A 21438-nucleotide genomic window follows, 5' to 3' on the forward strand; every position below is an offset into this window, starting at 1 on the left:
AAAATGTTATTTATTAATGCCCTGGTTTCTTTAAAAAATGCTTAGAAGGGAGAATAGCTGTTGTATTATTTCACGGATCAAACCCCAAATCTGATGGCAGAATTCTATTCTGACTCTAGCCTACAACAAACAGTTTGGACTACCATAATTTTCTGAGACCTTCAATGGTATCTTGGCGTCTGACTTTTACGTGTGCCTATTAGCAGGTTTTGGGGACTTTTTTTTAATCACAGGTGATATCATTAGAAAGAAACGATGAAAAAAAAGCTTCATATAGGCAATAGTGAGCAATGCAGCCAGTACAAGCTTGAAGGAACAAAATCTTTATTAAGACTCCATGTTCTCCATTCCTGTAATATCCAGCCTTACACACCAAAACTACATTGCTGCAGTTGCAAACTCAAGTATACAAATTAGGAAATGGCAATTAAGTTCTTACATGCAAACAGATTTTGATACCCCTTCTTCAGACTATAACACAATACTAATTACACGATGACAGAGTGATTTCTACCTGACCCTTACTATATTTGATGTGCAAGAAGATCAGGTAATGACTTCACAGCACTCTTAGGTATCCTCTTCTATCTTAGCAACATCTTATTTCTTCACCCAAAAAAATCCTGCTTTTCATTTTGTATCCCAACACCCCATCAAATGTCTTTTGTTCTTTTTCTCTCTCCTATTGAAGAAATAAACTCACCATTGTTAATTCCAGTATCCATCACTACCTGGGCTTGATTAGAGAGGGATAACCAGTTTAGAAAACACCAGTTTTTCTCTTGAAGTGGTGAAGAGAATATTTTTTAAAAATCGTTTGCTGTCAGGGATCAGCAGATGTAAAGCCTGCTAATGATTCTAAGAGGAGTGAATTTTCTTAGCTGCTGTGTTAGACAAGAAAGAAGCAGAGGTCTGAGTTTACCTTATGGGTATAGATTCTTTAAGGATGCAGCTGTTCCCTTTTATCAACCCTCAACTAAGCACATACAGATTTTTAAAGGCTCAGTTATTTTTTTTTAAATGCTCCTAGAGTGGTATCATTGTTCCTTAGCAGAATTTGGAAAGGATTTATAAACCATCACTAGTTCAGAGGCTTCAGCTGCCAATCACCCAGTAGTAAATATCCCAACACCTCTCAAACTTATCACAGATTATAGTGTAGAAAGAGGACTTGCACTAATCCTTCCTTTCAATGAGCTAATTGATAAAAATGGGGTATTAATAAAGTTAAGTGATTGCCCTAACAAAGCCACCACTGTATTTGGCATAAAGCCCACTCCCAAGGAGTGGCTCTCTTTTCACCTAGATCTGGGAGAAGGCAAGGAAATACATTTCCTCCTGCTGATGATCACTTGTCTTGGCTGCATCTATTTTGCACTAGGTTATGCTGAGTGAAAGAAGGTGGGCAAAAGTTTCAAAAGCCCTTTGGCATCAAGTCTGGTACTGGAGAAATCTCTCAAGTTATAACCTCTCACTGCAACAGTTGTAACGTCAAGTGGACATACAAACAATAAAGTAGCACACTTGGAAATATTTTCAAAATTGGCAAAGGGCACAGTGCCAGGGTATGTTGGTTGGAAAATGTGTTGTTTAAAATTATTTTCTCTGTAGATGAAATTTGGTCTGGTCATTTCCTTTAGGTGATATGAACTGTAAATTCTGACACCATCCATGGTGTAAGCTTATTTCTTTCCCCAGTACACTGCAATTTCAGAGGAAGTAGGAATGTTAGCACCTGTGTGGCTGCCAAGCTCAGAAAGACAAGCACATGCACGGAGCGTAAAATATCTTAAATTTCTTGGGCATTTTCTGTGTCTGATGCTGGATTCCTTCAATGTCACCTTCAGACTCTGAAGGTCTGTCCTTTTTCTGGCCTTGTCTGCTTAACCTCTACTACGTCTGAAGCTTTAGCTTCACCCAAATGAAAGGAAAACCCCCTACCACGTCAAGATACAGTCTGACGCACAGCCTATTCAAGTGCTGAAGTACTATTCTGAAAAGGAGGTGTTTAATGTTGGCAGGTTCATTGGCACCAGTATTGGTCTTGCCTTGTTGCCTGACCTTAGCATCAACTTCCCGGTAACTGCTGTTGAGACTGAGGAGGATTATCCTTGTTACTGACAGTTTCACTGCTGAGATGGGGTGATCTGTCCTATTCTTTTGCCAATGTAGCAAGTCCGGATCACAGCTCACAACTTCTGAAATGTCAGCAAGAACACAGAAACTTTCTTCAGCACTGACAGTCCTGCACAGAGAGCAGGATGAAGCTCACAGTCACATTTCATCCTCAGTAAAAGCACTTTTTAGTTTATTCTCAGTACATTTCTAAGATATACAACCACTTGTGGCCACTTAAATAAATTCATGTAAGCTGTTCAGACTACGCTCCCTGTTTACATTCAGAAGCATGAACGTACATTTTCATTGTGCTTTTGTCTGACAAAGATATGAAAGAGAACTTTCTTCTGCCAATTTTGTTATACTGCCAGAAAAACTTTCATACTGGGCATTCTTATTGTTGCAATGGCCAAAAAGCAAATAATCCTGAGTTATAGTCAGGATCTGGGGTTTATTTTACTCTCTCTTCACTGGAAAGTAGCAGCTATAATACACTTCTGCTTTCTAGAGAAATCCTCCTGGGAAATATTTAAAATACAACCTTCGTGGGGAAAAATATGGAAATTCTAGGGTTTGACTGACAATTACTGCCTTTTATTCTTGGCCAAAATCTTTCCAATTTGATACATTAGGTAGTGATCCTAATAAAAAGGTCGGGGGTAATTTCTTTTCTCTTAGTACCTATTTTCAATCCAGGTACTTTTTTCATACAATTTCTTAAAGGCCTGACCATCAATACAAAACTTCAAATTATTTTAACTAGTCTTGATATCATGCTTGTTATAGGCTCTATGTTTTTATTATTCATCCAACTATTTTAATTTAGTTTACATTTTGTATCTACACTTACTCTTTAGTCCTGTATAGATTTTTTTTTTGGTCAGATTTAAAACACCTTTAATATAAAATCAGTGTAAACATGACAAGGGCCAGATATGTTACTAGTGGCAATCTGGGCACCTGAGGAAGCAATCCAAGCATTCATAAGGCAACCTCCAAACATGCCCAACCCACTGAGTCAGGGATCTTGGAGCTAACACACAGTGTTGGTCATAAAGGACATTGCTTGAACTGCATGGACCTTTAATGGACATCTTAACATTATTTACATAATCATTATTAGGATCACTGTTCTTGGTTGTCTGAAGAGGTTGTTTCACTGTGGGAAAAAGTCCTTTGTCACACGTATTCTCTGAGTTCATATAATTGGCAGTTATTCCCACATTCTGGAAGAAACACTCTGTCAATGATGGAATGAGCCTTCCTGCTCTCTTAAAAAACCAGACACCACTCTTCAAACTACTGTAAGGCCAGTTTTCTTTCTAATTAGCATCCTGGCTCTGGGGAGGCCTTTATTGGTAACACTTCCAGAAGTTAATGAAGCTGTTTTGAAAACAATTAAACCTTCCATGTATAAAACAGGTACTGCTAATGGAAAAAAGGTCTTCTTGTGATCAGGTAGAGTGTCCTCTTTTTCACCAGATAGTGAAAGGTGTCCTTAGATGAATTAATATCGAAATGTGTAAGGCTAAGACTGGAGGAATAACACATCCTGTGCTTTAATATCTCTAGAAAGGCTGGCAGATATTAATTACACCTGTCTACAATTCAGTTAAGGCTTTTCATAATCTTAGCATTCACAGTGCAGGGCAATAAATGGCCAAGTGTAACAAAGGAAACACAGTAATAAGAAAGGGACACTAGATCCACTGTTTGCTTGGCAGCGAGGTAAAGCAGTCAAATAGAAACGATTATTAAAAAAGAACCTCATAAAAGTGTGTGTGCACATGTGTTTTCCCAGAACAGAGACCAGGACATCAAGGATAGCTCAGCTCGAATAGCAGTGAAATTAATGCAGCTGCTCCACTGACTTTGACATACCTTGATTTAGGCTTAAGAGTGCCTGGGTCAGTTTCCCCTTCCTAGCCACTGAAACTTTAAAAAAATGATTTTAAAGTTTGTCCAGTGCTACTTTTCTTTCCCAGAGGATTCTGTAAAGGAAATGATACATGTTAACACAGAGCAATTATGGTACTGTAAATTATCCAGAATTATGCTGCAAATAGCATAGGGGTTAAGATTCCTTTGCATAAAAGAAAAAAAAATTGTGAAAAAAAAAGTGTATGAAATTAAGTATTTTCTAAATTATGCATGTCATATTATCAAAATAGTAATCAACTGTTTCTGTAAGTAGAAAACACAAGATTGTCTTGACCATGGTAGGTCAAAATTTAAAGAAGTTTTATCAACCTGAAATCAGATAATCTTCATAAAATTAAAGTTCCATCATATTTGTTCTACATATCTAGTTTTTTATTGGTTTAAAATCACTAATCCTTAAAAAAGACCTTAAAAGATCTTAAAAAATCTTTAAAAAGCTCTTCCCTAAATGACTGAATCACAAGAAATAGAAAGTAGTAAATGGAAACAATGAAAGAAAAGTACACAGAGAGTTCTGTCAGAAACATAAACAAATCTATTTCTTTCACAATATTTTTCTTATAAGGCATAATGCTATGTAAGCCTCTAGTTATGGGCGTTTACCTTTTTACAGCTGGAAATACAACTGAAATCTGGGAGAAACCAACATGAAAATGAATAAACACAGAATAATCTGTGTTAACTATTTCTAATCTAAACTACTGTCTGAATTGTATTTTGGTATAAGAGAAGTAATTTTTGAATTAATAACTAAATTTCCTTTGCATTCTTAAAGGCTTTCATGCTGTTTTCTGGTTATTTAGAGGCATTCATTGTACCAGTCTTTATTTTTTTTCCAATTCTTATAATCCCAGGAAATGTGAATCTTGCTCTTTCTTGGGTTTTTTTGATTTTACTTTTTTTTTCCCTGTAACATCCATAGGAAAATCTCCATTAAATTTTAATTTACTGCCTATTGTGGACACCATATGTAACAGAGCTTCTACTTCATGCTCAAGAACTGGGAATTTATTTTTGCAGAGTAGATTAAATTTCACTTTTTTCTTGTCAAAATGCTTTTTCCTACTACAAAACATGCCAGGCAGCCTGTTCTGCAGTAGTGCTGTACTCATTGCAGTGGCAGATGGTAACAAGCATCTCAAGGGTTAGGACTTGCTTCAGACTTTTGGTCTTGCTCTCCATGCTCTGATAGAATCAACAAGTTGTGCGATTTAGACTTTTAGAATAAAAGCATTTCACAAACAGCCACAACCGTCTGTGGATCAGTTAGCACAATCCAGCCAGCCTGCTAAATCAGATTTGACTTTCTGTTCGCTGTGACAACACCCTGAATGGTTGATTTTATGAAAAGTAGCTATTTCACCAACTCCACATAAAAGAAAGCAATAGAGGACTTATGCTTTGTCCGTGTATATTCCATATCATGAGTGTGACACAGCAGCATCTACCTCACTAGGTATTCAAAATGCTGATTAACCACAGTAGTGTGTGTGTAGGAATGAGGGAAAAAAACCAAAAACCCTCCTGATTTTCAGGAATATTTTAGCTTCTATTTCAACTGGCACATAATGCACTATTTAAAGTAGTAATGCACTTTTCAGTCGCCTCTTGAACAAAGCACTGTCTTTTTTTCTCAAAAGACCTCATAGTGGTTGAATTCAGCTAGAACAATGAAGCAACTGTAAGAATGTAAAAAGGACTTCATTGGTGTTAAATGGGAGATGAACTTTATGCGCTTTTGTAAGTTTGAATACTTGTGGGCCTTACACCTCCCTTTCACACAAAATATTTATTTATTTATATTTATATTTATTATTTTAATAAAAAACAGATAATCTGTGTGTAGGGTCTTATGAACAGACTTATTACAATTTTATTTACTGATGTTCTGGTGCAGTGAAAACATCATAGTCTGTTTGAAGTTCTGAACTGTGATGTTTTTATGTCTTGTTCCAATAAGGAAAAAATGAGACCAAATACTCGTTATAATTTTACATCACTATAAATCAATCCTTTAGCACCATCTCAAAATTGACACGTTTCTATTAAAAAATTAAACATCTGGTTTACAAAATGTTTAAATAATAAGACTATTAAAGCTTTGAGTTTTTTGACCTAATGGAACAATCATTAAAAAAAAAAAATCTATATGCTTGACATTACTATAGGTTTTTGGTTTTTTGTTTATTTGTTTGTTTTCTTTAAAATGCAAATAGACATCTCACTCCAGAACCTGTGTGATTTCTAGAGAAACATTTCTCCCGGCTGAATGAAATCTGAAGTGCAAATATTTGCATCTAATTTCTTCCACGTGTCCTTGGCATAAGTATCCTTCTGCACTGCTTGTTTACTCTATGTCCAAAGCAATTGCCACTTCAGGATTTTCAAGGACAAAGACTGATAGAGCAATTTATTGTGCCTATGAAAAAGATTACTTGCTTATAAACACAATTTCTGAAAAACTCTATCTTCATAGGTAGTCATTCCTCCTGTCCCTGTTAGGTTTTGTAACCTTGTGGTAAGCATTGTCAGCTAGAGCCTCTGACAAACATTGCTCTGGGTTTGGACAACTGTTGTCCTTTTGTGAGTAGGTTACCAGCCTGACAGATACAGAGCAATTTAAAGTAAGATCTTTTGTCCCAGTATGAAGTTTCATCATTTGTCATGTGTGGTGGCATATCAGATAATCCTAATAATCCATGCTGCTCTTAAACCCCAAGAATTTTTGTGGGTGCTGAAAGTTCCCTGCTCTAAACAGAAGAACATTAAGAACCTCCAGAAATTGTTCAGTGTTTTGTAGGATCAGACTCTGGCAAGTTAGTAGTTTTGAAGACATAGCATGAGGCTGGAAACTATGGAACTGCTGAAAATTCTAGTAATTCTAGTAGAGAGTGGACAACCTGGTTTTCTTAATAATGAAGCTGTAAACACAGTCCTGCTTTGTCCTCCCGACATCTCCAGAAATTCATTCATTGTGACTGTCACCAAAGCTGTTACAGTCCTTCCACAGGAGGAAGAGAACATTATTACTTGAAGGCTGATCCTTTAGCTTCGCATAGGAGAGAGAATTAGCCATTCAGTATAGCTCATTTCTGGCTTTCATTTGCTCATGAAAATAAACACATAGACACCCATTGGTATATTACCGCACCTGTTCCAGAAAATCTTTCCTACCGGAACTAAATTACTTTTACAGACAAGCAGAGTTGTTGGTTTTTTTCCCCCTGCAAAATGCTCTCCTAGTTATCACAATGTCAAAATTTTCAGTTAGTAACACTTACGTGATATCAGATGCATGTCCAACATCATGATTTACTTCAGTTCACCTGATACCACTCTTGACTAAAGCATCAGGAAAAGGATGCTGCTGGTGGCAGGATAATAAGTTTAATGAACCAATACCTTAATCAAGTCTGCCAAATATTATCTTACTATGAATAACCTGTTCCAGAATTCACAGTACTTTGGTACAGTATACTGCAAAGCATAATTTCTGCCCGATAAAGAACCTTCTGCATGAGTTACAACATTCAAGCAGCTGATGTAATGAGAGAAAACAGCATTCATGATATCTTTTAGAGAGCAACACTTTTCTCTTAAACTCTTCCCTTATCCTTCTAGAAGAAGAAAGCAGGTAAGTCCTGATTACTAACTCAATTACTCATACTTCTGATTATTTACATTGTTACTTAAAGCACATGTATACTTTGCTTCATCTTCAATTCTAAAATCGGACTGTACGCACATTTGCTCATTTCAGTTCTCCTTGTATATTCCTCTTGGAATTTCAGGCACCCTCTACAGCCACGCACACAGGTTATCATACAGTCCTCTCAGAAAGCTGATGTATTGCAACAATCCATTTTACACCGCTAATAAAGTAAAATGATGAAAAAAAATTTTAAAAAAAAGGCGTTGATGGTTGCTCTATGCGCACGGGGGAAAAAAAAAAAGAGAAATAACAAAAGGTGCGCTTATCACTTGACTCTCAGCAGCAGCCAGCACGCAGGGACACATCGCAGGGACACGCTCCGCCACACGTAAGCCAGAAGCCGTCATATTTATTCATTCCTGACGCGGTACCGGCGCTCGGAGCTGGGTCTTCCACGGCCGCCGGAGCCCGCGGCGGGGGCCGGGCGGCTCCGCGCACTCACCCGCGCCGGGCGGCGCTCGGCAGAGCTCGCTGTCGCGGCGGCGGCCGCGGGGCCGGGCTCGCTGTCGCGGCGGCGGGGCCCCCTCCGCGCTGCCCAGGTGTAGCGGCCCGGGGCGCACCGCTGCGCGGGCGGGCGCTGCGCGGCGGCGGCCGCCGCTGGTTGGGCGCGCGGCGCCTGTCGCTGGGCGGCGTGAGAGCGGGCTGGCCCCGCCTCGGCCCGCGCCTCCGCCCGCCCAGGCACAGACATGACACAGACACACAGGCGCTGCGGCCGCCGCTGAGGCAGCCCGGGGCAGCGCGGCGGCGGGCGCACGGCTCCCGGCACCCGCCGAGCGGCAGCGGCGGCCGCTCCCGGCTCCGCCTCGGCCCGCCGGGCGGGCAGCCGCGGCCCCGGCACCCGCAGGGGGCAGCCTGGCACCGGGCGCCGGAGGGAGCCGGCGGGGGAAGGCTGACAGCGGGGAAGGGGCGGGAGGCGAGGAAGGAAGGCAGGAAGGAAGGGGAAGGGGGCAGCCTGGCACTCAGACTCGGAGGCGGTCGCCAGGCACGGGCACGGGGCGAACCCGGTCGGAGCGCGGCACCCAGCGGTCGCTGACGCCGGGCCGGCAGCAATAGCGGCGACCGCGGCGGTGCCGGAGGGAGCTTCTCCGTGTTCGGCTCCGCCGTGCCGGTGACCTTCCCGGAGCTGATCGCCAGGCCGGGGCAGGGCCTCCTCTCCCCGCGGAGAGTGTGCACCAGGCCCTGGGGAGAGGGCAGGAGGCTGGGCCGGAATCCCCCGTCGCCCCCGGGTCCTGCTGGCCGCCGGCGGGGCCTGTGCGCCGCGCCGTTCGCCGCCGGGGAGAGGGGCGGGGGAAGGCGAGCGGGACGGACGGACGCGGCCGGGCTGCACCTCGGGACAGCGCGGGGCGGGCAGGCCCCGCAGAGAGCTGAGCCGGGCGGCGGAGAAGGCGGCCACCTCGGCGGCGCATCCCGGGAAGAGTCGGGATCTCGCCACCGCCCTCCTCCTCCTCCTCCCACCGTTCGCGGCTCCTCGTCCCGCGGAGAGTGGAGCTGCCGCTGCCGCCCCAGCTGGGACCCGCTGGCTGGCACCTCCGGCACACCGGGCTGCGGGGACGGAGCTGGAGCTGCCCGCCTGGAGCAGCGGAGGGGGACGGACCGCTCGCCTGCGCGGAGCGTCGGGCGCTGAGCGCCCGTCCCGGCGGCCCGGGAGCACTCGGAGAAGGTAAGTCCCTGTTCGTGGACTCTCTGCAGCTTTTGGAGGCGAGGGGCGGGGGAGGGCAAGAAACAATCGGTGAGTGTCTCCCTTCCAGTAGCCCGGGGAGGGGGCACCCGAGTCCAGAGGGCCGGGCTGGCTGCTTTATCTGCTGGCTTTTAATCCCTATCAGATCCGGAATTGAAGGGATGCTCAGGCGGAGGCGCGCGTGTCGCTTCCCGGCACAAAGGGGCACGTCCCCCAGACCGAGGGAGGTTCCTCCGCTGCCCTCACCGCTCCGCTCGCTGGCTCGGCGCCGCACGCCGAGCTCCGGCCGGGCTGCGCTCCCGCTGCGCTCCGGCTCCAGCCCCGTTCGGAGGGGTCCCGCCGGGTGCCGCTGCTCCGCGCCCGGGAGAGCCGGCAGAGCCGGGGCTGGCGGCCGCGGGGTGTGAGCGCCCTGCCCGCCGGAACGGGAGCCGGGGGCACAGCCGGAGTTCGCTTGGGACGCTGAGCCCAGCAGGGCGACTTCCCCATCACCCGCCAGCCTCCCCTGCAAACCTCCAGCCCGGGAAGCGCTCCTTTGGGAAGGCTTCTGCTATTACCTCGTATCCGAGAAGTGTGTCATTTAGATCATTAATCCCCGCGCACCGGGGGATGGGGGGAAAATAGCAACTTGCGGCCCTGTGGAGGTGACGTGAAGTTTGACAATGCCTTATGTAACACTTTTTTGGAGAGATTCCTAGTTTTTCTGCTGTGCCCAGTTTTAGTAAGCAAGTGGCTTTTCCACTTTGTAGAGCATCAGATAAGCGATTTTTGTGTTTTCACCTGAGTACAGTGTCTTCCGCTTTGTTCAGCTCAGAACAGGGGTACTGGTACACGGCATATAAACCCTACTTTTTCCCTTCATGGACTTTTTAATGAAAATTAGCCAGCGGAGGCATTTAGAAGGTCTTACCTTCTTCTGTATGTGTTTCACATAGCACTCTTAAAATTACTACAGGAAACATTTTTACAGCACTCATTGTCATGCATGTGTTCTGGAAGGTATGGATGCCAGGTTGGAAATGGCAATAAATCAAGTGTCTTTTAAACATTGTTATCCTCTTTTTAGAGCGTATCAATACTGGAAAGACCAGAAACCACCAGGCTAAACAAAGTGCTGTGTTAAAATCAAACCTGGTAATTGCCAGCAGGTCAGCATATTTTATTTAATGATGTCTGCTGGATACAGATTTAATTTTCTGTGTACAAAACATTTTTTAAACTTGTTCAGAAATAGAAGCAGTGGGAAATTTGATAAATGGGTTGAAAGGTTGCCTAGTTTCCATAAAGGATTATGTCTTCTACCAGGGGAAAAACCCCCAAACAAAAATAAAACGCTGGTCTCACACACAAAAAGACAGAGTGGTGATTTGCCACATCTCTTCAGACTCCCACTGCATAGAGACGCTAGGGGGACTAGTTTGGGTGGGCTTCTTCCCCTCATTCAGTGGTGAAAATGCACAGACTATTGTGATAATACCTATGAGATGTTCTTTTTTCTAGTCTTGTGGAGCTCCATCATTATACTGTAAGCTTGGAGGAGAAATCATGTAGAAACTTGGGTGATGAGTTAAGGGTAGGGGGTTTTCTAACAAAGTCGTTTTGCTCCGTGCTGCAAAGGAGATAAACTAACCTCTGATAATCTATTTATAGGAATAGAACAAGCTAACAATAAAAACCTTGCCTCAAATATCTTCACTGTGTTTTAGTTTTTTAAAATGGAGAAATGTGAAACAGGTATCCCTTTACTTCTTGAAAACTGGCAACTGCTGGTAGGTATTCCAAGTTTGAAATGTGAAATTCTTACTGCTTAGGTGTCCTGTGACGGCCCTTGATCAGAAAGGCTGCAAGTCATGTAAGAGCCGCAGTAACTGCAGAGTCTCTGATGGATAATTGGATTGGTAGGTTGGTTTTGATTTTTTTTTTTCTTTTAAATGCCTGCAGTAGTAGCTGGTGCCTTTTCTCCATCCTGTTGATGTTTAATTCTCATGATTTTTGGGCTATGCTGGTTGTGGCATCTTTTGTGTTTGAAGTATATACCCTCTTCTCAGTTGCTGGTAGGGAAAGCATAGCTTGGAAGTATTTGAATGGCAGTATGGGGCAAGATACTTTCTTTTTTTATTGTCTGAAATATACATGAAAACTTCTTTTCTTTCTTGTTTAGATGACTTGAGCAGATCGTAAGTTTTCTCAGATCTGGAGAAATATGCACTGGTTTTCTTTAAAGGAATATACTATCACTTATCTTGAATTCTCTGTGCCAGCTGTTCAATCTGCTGAAATTCAAGAGTACAGTCCTCAGAAAGCCAAAGTGCAGAGCAGTGATGAATGACTGCATGCCTGTTGGAAACATTAAGATCTGTCAGAGGCTTGATCTGAAATTTCAGTGCGTAGGACTTCAATATTAGTAAAAGTAGTATTCCTTCTGAATTAATTATTTTAGAAAACTGTAAAATTAGGCATCTCCCAAGTGCACTTAACTCACTGAAATGAACTGTTCTAAAAAACAATGATTTTGAACTTGTGAAACTGCTTTCTGCTCAAATGTGTGGCTTTTGTTTTTACCTGGGATAAACAATCAGTTGTTAATAGACCCTTACTGGAATACTCTCCTCTTTTATCCTTTGTCTGATTATTTTTATTATTTTTATGTGGCCTTATAACAGCAATCTGAAAAAACAAACACAGACAGAAAACCAACAAAAACCAAGCTTTATTTTTTCTCCTGATGTTTATAAAGGCTAATAATTGGTAAAATTCATAATCTGACTACAAAGTCTTTGCACTGTATGCTAAACTCTCTCCACATGCAAATTCCTATTGATGTTGATGGGAGTGTTTGTCTAGATCCAGAACAGCAATTAATTTTTTTTTTAAATATGTGTTTAGCCTTATTTCCTGTCTTGTATGAAAGCCTATGTTGATGAGTTCTTGTCAGCTTTGAAGACTTTTCATCATCTGTATTAGAATAAATTAACAAAATGTCTGTTTCAAGGATATGAGATTTCTGGTGTATCTTCTTTTCCTGGAATGTGTCTGTGCTGATAATATTAAGACTTGTGTGAGAAGAGAACATGATGGCCAGTGCAAATTTGCAGTTGGTTACTCTTCATGAGTTTGTCTCCATTCTCTTCAGAGTTGTCTCTGATGCTGGGGCTGAAAGAACTTTCTCGGCAAGTTTTGGTTTTGTGCAGGGTAAGGTACACACGTGTCCATTGCACTATTTTTATTCCATTGTCTGGGTTTGGCTCATCTTCCTTTTGGTAGCAAATGCTAGCTTTAAAAAACAACCATTGTTCATTAATGCTGGCCTTAAAAACAGTCACTGTTCATTTTCCCACACTTGGCATAATTTAAGAGCTGAAGAGTCAGAACTACCTCAAGGAAGATATTTTTACTTTTCTCTTTTTTTAATTTCCTTTTCATTGGATCACTAATTTTTCTCTGCCTTGTGATACACCCACCTGAAGATAAAGGTTAAGAAATGAGAGTTGAACCTTGTAGGGATTCATGACTCTTTTGGTGTCACTTGGTTCAGTATTTGAAGGTCTGTCTTGACTTGTCAAAGCTTGTTCAGTGCATGGCTGTAGAAAGGGAGCAGCAGATATGAAAATCTATTTTATTTGTAAGTTGGTAGCTCAAAAAATCAAGTAGAAAATTGCTAGAAAGGATTATCCTGCCCTTGGCACTGACTTGGAAGAAATCTGCCAAGGCTGGAATCCTTGTTTAAGTGCCATCTGTGTCAGAATTAGAAGCAAACTGTGTAAAATAGTTCCATTACTCATTCTAAATTGTGGATCTGACCAGGTCTGATAATGTTTACAGTAGTATCCACATCACCTTTTTTGGCTATAGCTGCTGTTCTCACAACAGTGAAGTTAACTGGGTAGAAGCCACACTTAAAATTATCAAAAAGAACCCCAGCAATGTCCAGCCAGTACTATAACAAAAAGTCAGACCTGATCATGTAACCCTGGTGGTGGAAAAGGCTGGAAATACCAGCTGATGCAGGCACAATGCAGTCTTTGTCTCCAGCCTCCACAGAAGACAGGTATGCCTGGAAACAATAAAAAAAGATAGGATCTTTTTTAAGGCTGGCGTTCCCTGTCCTCATACCTCTGGTCGCTTGACTAGTGAGTGCTAGAAGACAGATGCCATTGCCACTCCACTCTTCTCCCATGCATTTTTGTGTATTGATGAGTCATTTCTGTTATTCCACATCTATACCTGTTTTTTATCCTCAGGGAATAGTTGCACATGGTGATCAAGACTGTGTGTGCTGGCTGAGAGGTAACTTGTCAAGGGTTGCATCAAGGAAGAGTGGCTTGCTTTACTGTTTTTCCAGGAATCTCTGAAAATTAGAGAAATGATAATTTCTGATCTGCTGTTGTTTGGCCAAACTGCAAGTAGCAGTGGTAACACCAGAACCAGAGCTTTCTTAAATAAGGACAACACCCATATCAGTGTAAACCTGCTTTCACTCACCTGTGCTGAGAATTACAAGAAAACGTGTGTTCAGAAAAAAATTAAAAATTTAAGCAACCCTCTGCTTCCTTCACAAGAAATTTTCTGCTGCTTGAAACTTCTAGGGAAGTTGTTGAGTTACATCTCTCAGTAGTTTCTCTATAGTTTATCTCAGAATGAAATATTAACATACAGAGTATAAACATTTCATTTCTGCCATTAGCTTTTAGATTTTATCTGCTGATAGGCATTTGGCAGCTAAGACTTAGGACTAGGGGAAATCTAGAAATTGTTTCTGAGGAATCTTCATTTAAATACAAAGAAGAATGAAGGATTTTGTTTTAGTGGGACACGAGGAAGAGGAGAGAAAGGACAGAGAAATGAAGGGAAGGAATTGTAGACTTTTGTTTATTTATTGAAATACAAAATGCTTACAATTTCTAGATGGACTTGGGAATTAATTTAAGTTGTCAGTTAGGAGGAATGAGCATTTCTCATTGTGGAATATAAAGTGTCACTGAATTGTAGAGTGGGGTGAGGAAGAATTGAGAATTATTCAAATGAGGTTACTTTTTCAGTTCCTATTTAGACTTCCCAGTCCAGCTTCTTCTGGTGAGGTTTCATTGTCTTCTTTCTGACTCCCCTGCTGTGCCTCTGAACCTCACTACTAAATTCTCTTGGTGATTGTTTTTCCTTCTGTCTTCAGTTAATGCTGCTTCTAATCAGTACTGCAAATGGGATTTTATGTTTAAAAATTACTGGACTTCGGTGTATGAATTTCCTTAATTCAATATTTTTCATGTTGAAGGTGCTAGAAAGGTGTATGCCACTGTATAGAAATAAGAAATGAAAACTCATCATTTTAGCATTACTAAATACCCAAATTAGACAATGTTATTCTTAAGAATGTTAGCTTTCATTGTTTTGTTAACAGAAGGGATGTATGAGGTTTCCTGGTATTCTATATAAAAGAAACTGACTTTCACCTTGAGGCTTTTCAAGCAGCAGTTAAATTCTTTATTTCTGTAGTCTCACAGTTTTTCAATCCTAAAACAGGTGATACAGTGTGACTCGGATTTTAATCTGTAGGTTGACATTCATGTAAACAAACTTTCAAAGATAAAGTATTGGCTGGCGTGCTTGGGAATCCTAAATGGGATAAAGATGGTTCCTGCTGCTCTAAAAGGGTGTAATTGTCTGTATTTTTGGATTCTTCCGTATTGAGCTTACTGTACAATTAGGTGCTGTTTTATCAAAGAGAATTGGAGCATTGAAGAATGAGGTCCCTGTAAAGGTGGACATTTTTTTGTTGCTATTATTGGAATATGTTATAACTTAATGTCCTTGATCTCGATCTTCCAGAACTCTTTAATATCAACTGCATTTATGAGAAACCTGTTCCTCTTCAGTGACTATTCCAAGCAGTAGAAATCAGTATGTGATGATGTCATGAACAGTTTTCAGTACCAGGAGAGCTGCATGCTGACATTAACTTCCACAAAGCAAAAATGATCAGTTTAAGAAATGGCAGAAGTTTTTAGTTTGCAATGTCTTCCTCTTTGAGATTCGTGTTGTCAAAATGGGGGAGCTACAAATGAAGAAAGAAGGGAAAAAAATCAGTACTGGTACTGAATGTATTGGAATATAGGGCATGCTAGTGGCTAAGCCAAACCATTTGGTGATGAGCAGGTACTTTGAGAAAGAAGCAATATGTATGGGAACAAATTCACATCCTTCCATAGTTGGTCTCAGACCTCAGATGAGAAGAAGCTACAGTGGCTTAAGTTCCTGTCTTTCCTTCCAAACATTCCAGTCTGCCTGCCTTTCCCCTTGTTCCCACTATAATGCTACTGTAGCTTAAAGGCTGCTAGATTAAAATAGCAGCTTCCAGCAAACTTGTGGGGTCATTCAGACTTACACTGTTTAGGTTAGCCATGTAGATCCTTCCTTGCTGGAACACCTTCTTTCCAGCTTTCTCATTTGGGAATGATTCCTGCACGGCCAAAATCAGGATGCTTTCCAGCTGGTTTGGAGAATGGAGAAGCATGCTTAGTTATGCCTTGCAAGACGGTTATCAGTTTTGGAATTTACATCTCTGCTGTTGCTGTCCAGATTCTTGCCCCTTGCTTTTGTGTGCTGTACTGGGGAAGTTGGACTTAAAATCTCAACTTGTTCTTACTACCAGTTGCTGCTACTCTCAGCCTGGCACCTGAGGTATATCCAACTGCATTATATACTAAAAGCATCTGAGGTGCTGTTTAGTAAGCTTAGATCTTGATTTATATTACTGTTGCAATGTGAATTAACTGTGCACAGTTGGTGAATGGGTTGAGAAGAAATATGTTCCTAACATTTTTTCTTTATTAAGATGAGCAAAAATAGTATGTGCCACTAGTATGTAAGGAAAGGAAACTGATGACAGTATTTTTCATATGCAGAATAACTTTGCCAATTTCCTAGTCTTAGACATGTTGTGGAAATAAATCAGTAGGTTCCTGAATGCTTTACAAAACTGATTAGAGTGAGGCAAATGACTGTGTAGAAAGATAAACCCATTCTGTGACAACAAACTGATGCACTGCAGGTGAAGTGATTTGAGCAAAGTTGCCCAAGTGGTTAATCAAAAATGCAAAGAGTAGAACTCTGGTTTCCTGAAAGAGTCACTGTCCTGTGCCTTAAACATGTGAAAATGCCAATGTATTTGGCAAGATCTAGTACTTAATATAATTGTGCCTTAGATGATGAAACCTAGTCCCTAATGATCCTCTGCATATAATAATTATATTGTGTAAATATTCAGAATTTATATGCATCTTAAAACAAACAAGTGAAAGTTAATTGACAAATGGAAAACAGACAAAATAAATGGATCAAAGGGAAATTTATAAATACTCCTTGTTGATTTAGAGGCAGTGCTGTGACCAGGGGAAGAAAGGAGTCTGTTTTATTTCTTGAAAATGGAAAATAATACTTAAAGAAGGAAATAGGAAAATGCTTGAAGGAGTAAATTAATATATATCTTGGTATTTAAAAGTTGTAGGTTATTTTTCTTTAAATATATGGAGTTTGTCTATGGTCAGGTGGTGCTAACAACCTAGAGAGTGTAACTGGAAAAGGCCACTGCCATTTAGAAGAAAAGTCACCATAAATGAATGGTAAGGAAGCCAGAGTTTCCACTGAATTATTGACATGTGTTAACTGGATTAAAAATATGGCAGTTTTATTGATTGCATCATTTTATATCAGTTTTGACCCGTGATGAGCAGACACAGCATTTATCTGAAAACAGAAAGCTAGTGCCATGTTGTTGGGCAAATTTGTTAAGGGTGAAGGGGTAGAGAGGATGAGAGAAACAGCATTGAGGTAAATCCATGTTTGCCTGGCATCTGAAGGTGATGTAGTTTGATAGAGGACAAATTTTTCAGACATCCTAAAGCTCTTCAAATTTTTCATAGTGAGTTTTTTCCTTTCTGTTCTCAGAAAGTTTAAAAAATGCTGTATTACACATTGTCAGTAAAGATTTCTGGATCTGAAGTTAGTATCAAGAATTCTTTGAAATAATTAATTTTACAGCATTTTTTTTTATGCGTTTGAGTTTTGTTCCTCAGTTTCATCTGTCCTACTATTGGACTCTGATATGTTAAGAAAGGCCTAAGTTTTGTTTCTGTTAAGATTTTTTTTTCATTTTCCTTTTTTCCTTAACTTCATACTTGAAGTTGCTGAATATGATAGTAATATGATCTGAGAAAAGATTTTGACATTCTGGCTGAAGTAGTGGAATTGTGAATGTAATACAGAAAGCAGTTGTTTATTCATTTTATTAAAATGCCTAGAGGCTCTGTTTGAGAGGGGGCTCAGTGCAGAGGGTGAAGCATAAGTACACTGAGTGTACCTGAAGGGTACTTTACCAGCAAAGCTGGTCTAAACCAGCAGCAAAACACTGGTTTGTGGCTGGAAGTTGTCTGAACAGCAATGCTTTAAAGGAGTCAGGTAATGCTTGAGGTTGGAAGGGACTGCTAGAGGCCATCTGGTCAATCACCCTTGCTCAAGCAGGGCCACCTAGAGCCAGTTGCTTAGGATGAAATCCAGGATCAAGACTTGACAATCTCTCTGGGCAACCTGTGCCAGGGCTCAGTCACCCTCACAATAAAAGAAATTCCTGATGTTTGAGGGGCTCCTGTGTTTCAGTTTGTGCATGTTGTTTCTTTTCCTGTCACTGAACAGGATCACTGAGAAGGATCTGGCTCTACTATCTTTATATCCTCCCTTCAGATACTTATTCTTGACATTCCTCACTAGTTAGAGCTCCGGGTGGGCTCTGACTTTCCTGACTGCATTTCTTCATTTCAGGCAGCGTCTCTGTACCCCTTCCAGCCTGCCTGTTCCTGCTTCCTCATTTTGTATATGCTTTCTTTTTGTGTTTGAGTTTTGCCAGGATCTCCTTTTTCATCCGCATAGGCTTCCTGACATATTTGTGTGACTCCCTGCTCTTCGGGATGAGTGTTTCTTAAGTTTGGAGGAGGTGTTCTTTGAGTATCAAGCAGCTTTCTCGGACCCTCTTTCCCTCCAGGGCCCTATCCCATGGGGCTGTTTTCAGGCAGGTCCCCAGAGAGACCAAAGTCTGCTATCCTGAATGCCAGGACTGTCATCTTGGGTTTTTTGCTCTTTTCCCTCTTGTTGGTGTTGTGAATGCCACCAGGGTCACTGCAACTTAAGGCTGCCTGTGACCTTCATGTCCCCGAGGAGCCCTTCCTTTTTACTATGTATGAGGTCCAGCTCAGAATGTCTCATTGTTGGCTCCTCTATCACTTGTGTCAGGAATCTATCAGTGCTCTCCAGGAGCACTCTGGATGCTTATCCCCAGGTGTGTTGTCCTTCCTACAGATACCAGGGTGGTTCCTCACGAGGACCAGAGCCTGTGATTGTGAGGTTGCTGCTCCCTGTCTGTAGAGGGCTTTATCCACTTGATTTCCTGGCCAGGTGCCCTGTAGCAGATGTTCACTTACTACAGTGTCACCCATACTGGTCTGCTCTCTAATCCGTGCTGGTAAGCTCTGACTTAGCTCATCATCCATGCCCAGACAAAGCTCCGTGCATTCTGATGCCTCTCTCATGAAAGGTGTCTCCACCTCCAGGTCCGTTTGACATGCCCTTCCCAAAGAGTTTGTATCCCTCCTTTGCAGCACTCTGCTTGTGCAGGCCATTGCAATGTGTCTCCATTCATCCCAGCAAAACTATAACCGTGAAACAGCACATAAATCTTGAATTCCTTGTGTTTACAGTATTGATGTTTATTCATGCAAAAACTAAATTCCACAACGGAGGGAAGCAATTCAGATGAAAGCACTGTTTTTACCAGTGTAACTGTGACTAGTGTGGCAGCTTCTGCTAGCCAAGTGACATCAGTCAGCAGTCACTCTTCACAGCATCAACCAACATAGCTGGGGTGTCAGAAATTCCCAGTGAAAGAAAGCACTCCTGCCTAAAAGTGCTTAGAAAATATAGAAGATTGTGCTGAAGTGTTTGAAAACTGGTAGTTTGTACTTCGCCCTTTTTCAAACTTTTTAGACTGTACTTTTAATCTCAGTAATTGTTCTTTTGTGGTTACTGCGCTAGAAAAAAGAGTCAGTGAGAGCAAGGACAGCAACACACATGGACCTCTTTGGGGAAAAAAGGCAACTTTATTGATTGGACAGCCCGTATTTAAAGCATATTACGTGCAGCTAGGACAGGACAGTAGCTCATTGGACAGTTGGGAAAAACATCCATGGGACTGTACCTCAGGATGTGTCCCATGGGAAAAACACCAGGTGTTAATCTTTATTATGAATTCCACTCTGTTTTTCACCATATTATCACCCTGGGAGACTTCCTCCCTAACTGAAGCTGTAGTCAGCTTGTCAGCCTGGGAATGGACCTGAGAGTCAGGAGAAGTTCAGGCCTGAAAAAGAATTTTCAAGCTGTACTTCCCTTTCTCTCTAAATGCGTGTGTCTCCACATTCCTTGAGTAATGCATGCTTATTTGTTGGTGGCTTTGTTTGTTAAAATGCCTTTGGAGAAAATACAGTCCATATTCCTGTGTTGAGATCTACTGAAAGTAGCAGCATGGGAAAATTCTAAAAAAAAAATCACTGTAGTTCTGGGACACAACTGATTTTCTCTGTTAGACTGCATTTTTAAAAAAACTGATGTGGTATTTTAAGCATATTTTTATATTCAATTTGAAAGTGCTAAAATAAAATATTACAGTAGTATTTTACATCATTTTTGTACTATCTAAACAAAAACCTTTAGCAAGATCAAGAGAGATCCCACTGCACCTGCCATGTGATGGTAATTTATGAAGATTAAATGCATCTAACATGGCAGGAACTGAGTCATTCATCATAGATTGCAAGAAATGTAAGTCTCCTTGTATTTTTTCTGTCTTTTTTTTACCTGTATTCACCATGCATCTCCAGGTTTGGATACAACTATATTGATCACCACGAACTTGTTCCATTTGGTCTGTTTTGAGTCAGGTACTGAGATAATTTTTAGGACTTGGGGTCTTTGATTCATCAGAACAAAGTGGAATTTCTGCTGGAGTTTTAGTGGATTGAGCACTGGTTTTGCAGCAGGTCAGAGATAACACTGTTAAGACAGAACCATTTTCAGGATTTGTTTGTAATATTGATTTCCATCTTTCTAGTGAGAAATGGCTCTAATTGTTCTGGTTTTCTCAGATCCATTTTCAAATCCTCATTACTTCTACCTAAGCAGATTGCTACATGCTACCCTAGGATGTTTTCAGTTAGATGGTCCTGTCAAATGCTAACCTGGAGCCAACTTACATGCTTTTTCTGCTGACTGGATCTTTCATCTGAATTGACAGAGGTAACCCAGTGCAAATTCCCACTAGTGATCAAGCCTGCTGAGCTAGGCTAAACAATGGGAGGACATGAAACCTGTGCCTCTTGCTCTTAGCTAGCTTCTGTTCCTTTCTCAATATCAAGTTCAAGCCCCTGATTTTTCAAAGCGCTCCTCAAAACTGGAATGGGAATGTTTCTGCCAGGTTCACAGGGCTTCAACTGGGCCCTTAATGAGCTGGACATTAAATGCTGAAGTAAAACACTTGGCCATTCTTGCTTTATTTTTCTATGATCTGTCTCCCTCAAATTAGTGCTGCTAATAGTAGAGTGAGTGAGGTACTGACCAACACAGATGAGGACCTGTCAGAGTTCTGGTGTTTGGGATTAACTCACTGTCCATCAGCTACCAGTGTTTTCTCTGGGAGAACACTGGCACACATACAGTGCTGCTTTGGGATGGTACAGAGTTCTCCAAAGGGTTCCCAACATTGATCTACATTAGTAGTATTTGACACTGCAAATGAATATGAATGTAACACATAATGCTTTGTGATTAATCTTTTCGCATAAGTCTTTCCTATTAGAGGTGGCTAAAGAGCCACAGAGCACCCTAGAAAAGAAAATGGAATTCAGCAGAGCATGCAATGAGCAAACTTTAACAAATTACATCTATGTATCTA

The 21438-nt window shown here is 41.5% G+C and overlaps 1 protein-coding gene and 1 long non-coding RNA gene across 3 annotated transcripts in view; one reads left to right on the top strand and one right to left on the bottom strand.

The window, feature by feature from the left end:
• Positions 1–303: 303 nt before the first annotated feature.
• LOC148223649 (uncharacterized) lies at positions 304–8177 on the bottom strand. 2 transcript variants are annotated; one of them, XR_015803891.1, is made up of 2 exons: positions 7805–8177; positions 304–4109 (listed from the first exon to the last, which is right to left on the bottom strand). It is a non-coding gene; the product is annotated as an uncharacterized LOC148223649 (long non-coding RNA). The 2 variants fall into 2 exon arrangements; XR_015803890.1 differs by having other exon boundaries at positions 304–7423.
• A 1078-nt stretch (positions 8178–9255) lies between these two features.
• Positions 9256–21438, top strand: part of LARGE1 (LARGE xylosyl- and glucuronyltransferase 1) — a 267698-nt gene continuing 255515 nt past the window's right edge. The window contains exons 1-2 of the mRNA XM_014889284.2: positions 9256–9431; positions 11258–11344. The gene's annotated coding sequence lies outside the window, so the exon portion shown is untranslated. The remainder of the gene's footprint in view (positions 9432–11257; positions 11345–21438) is intronic.

The sequence above is a fragment of the Sturnus vulgaris genome, chromosome 5, assembly GCF_052056855.1.
Source record: "Sturnus vulgaris isolate bStuVul1 chromosome 5, bStuVul1.hap1, whole genome shotgun sequence".
NCBI classification, from domain to species: Eukaryota; Metazoa; Chordata; class Aves; order Passeriformes; family Sturnidae; genus Sturnus; species Sturnus vulgaris.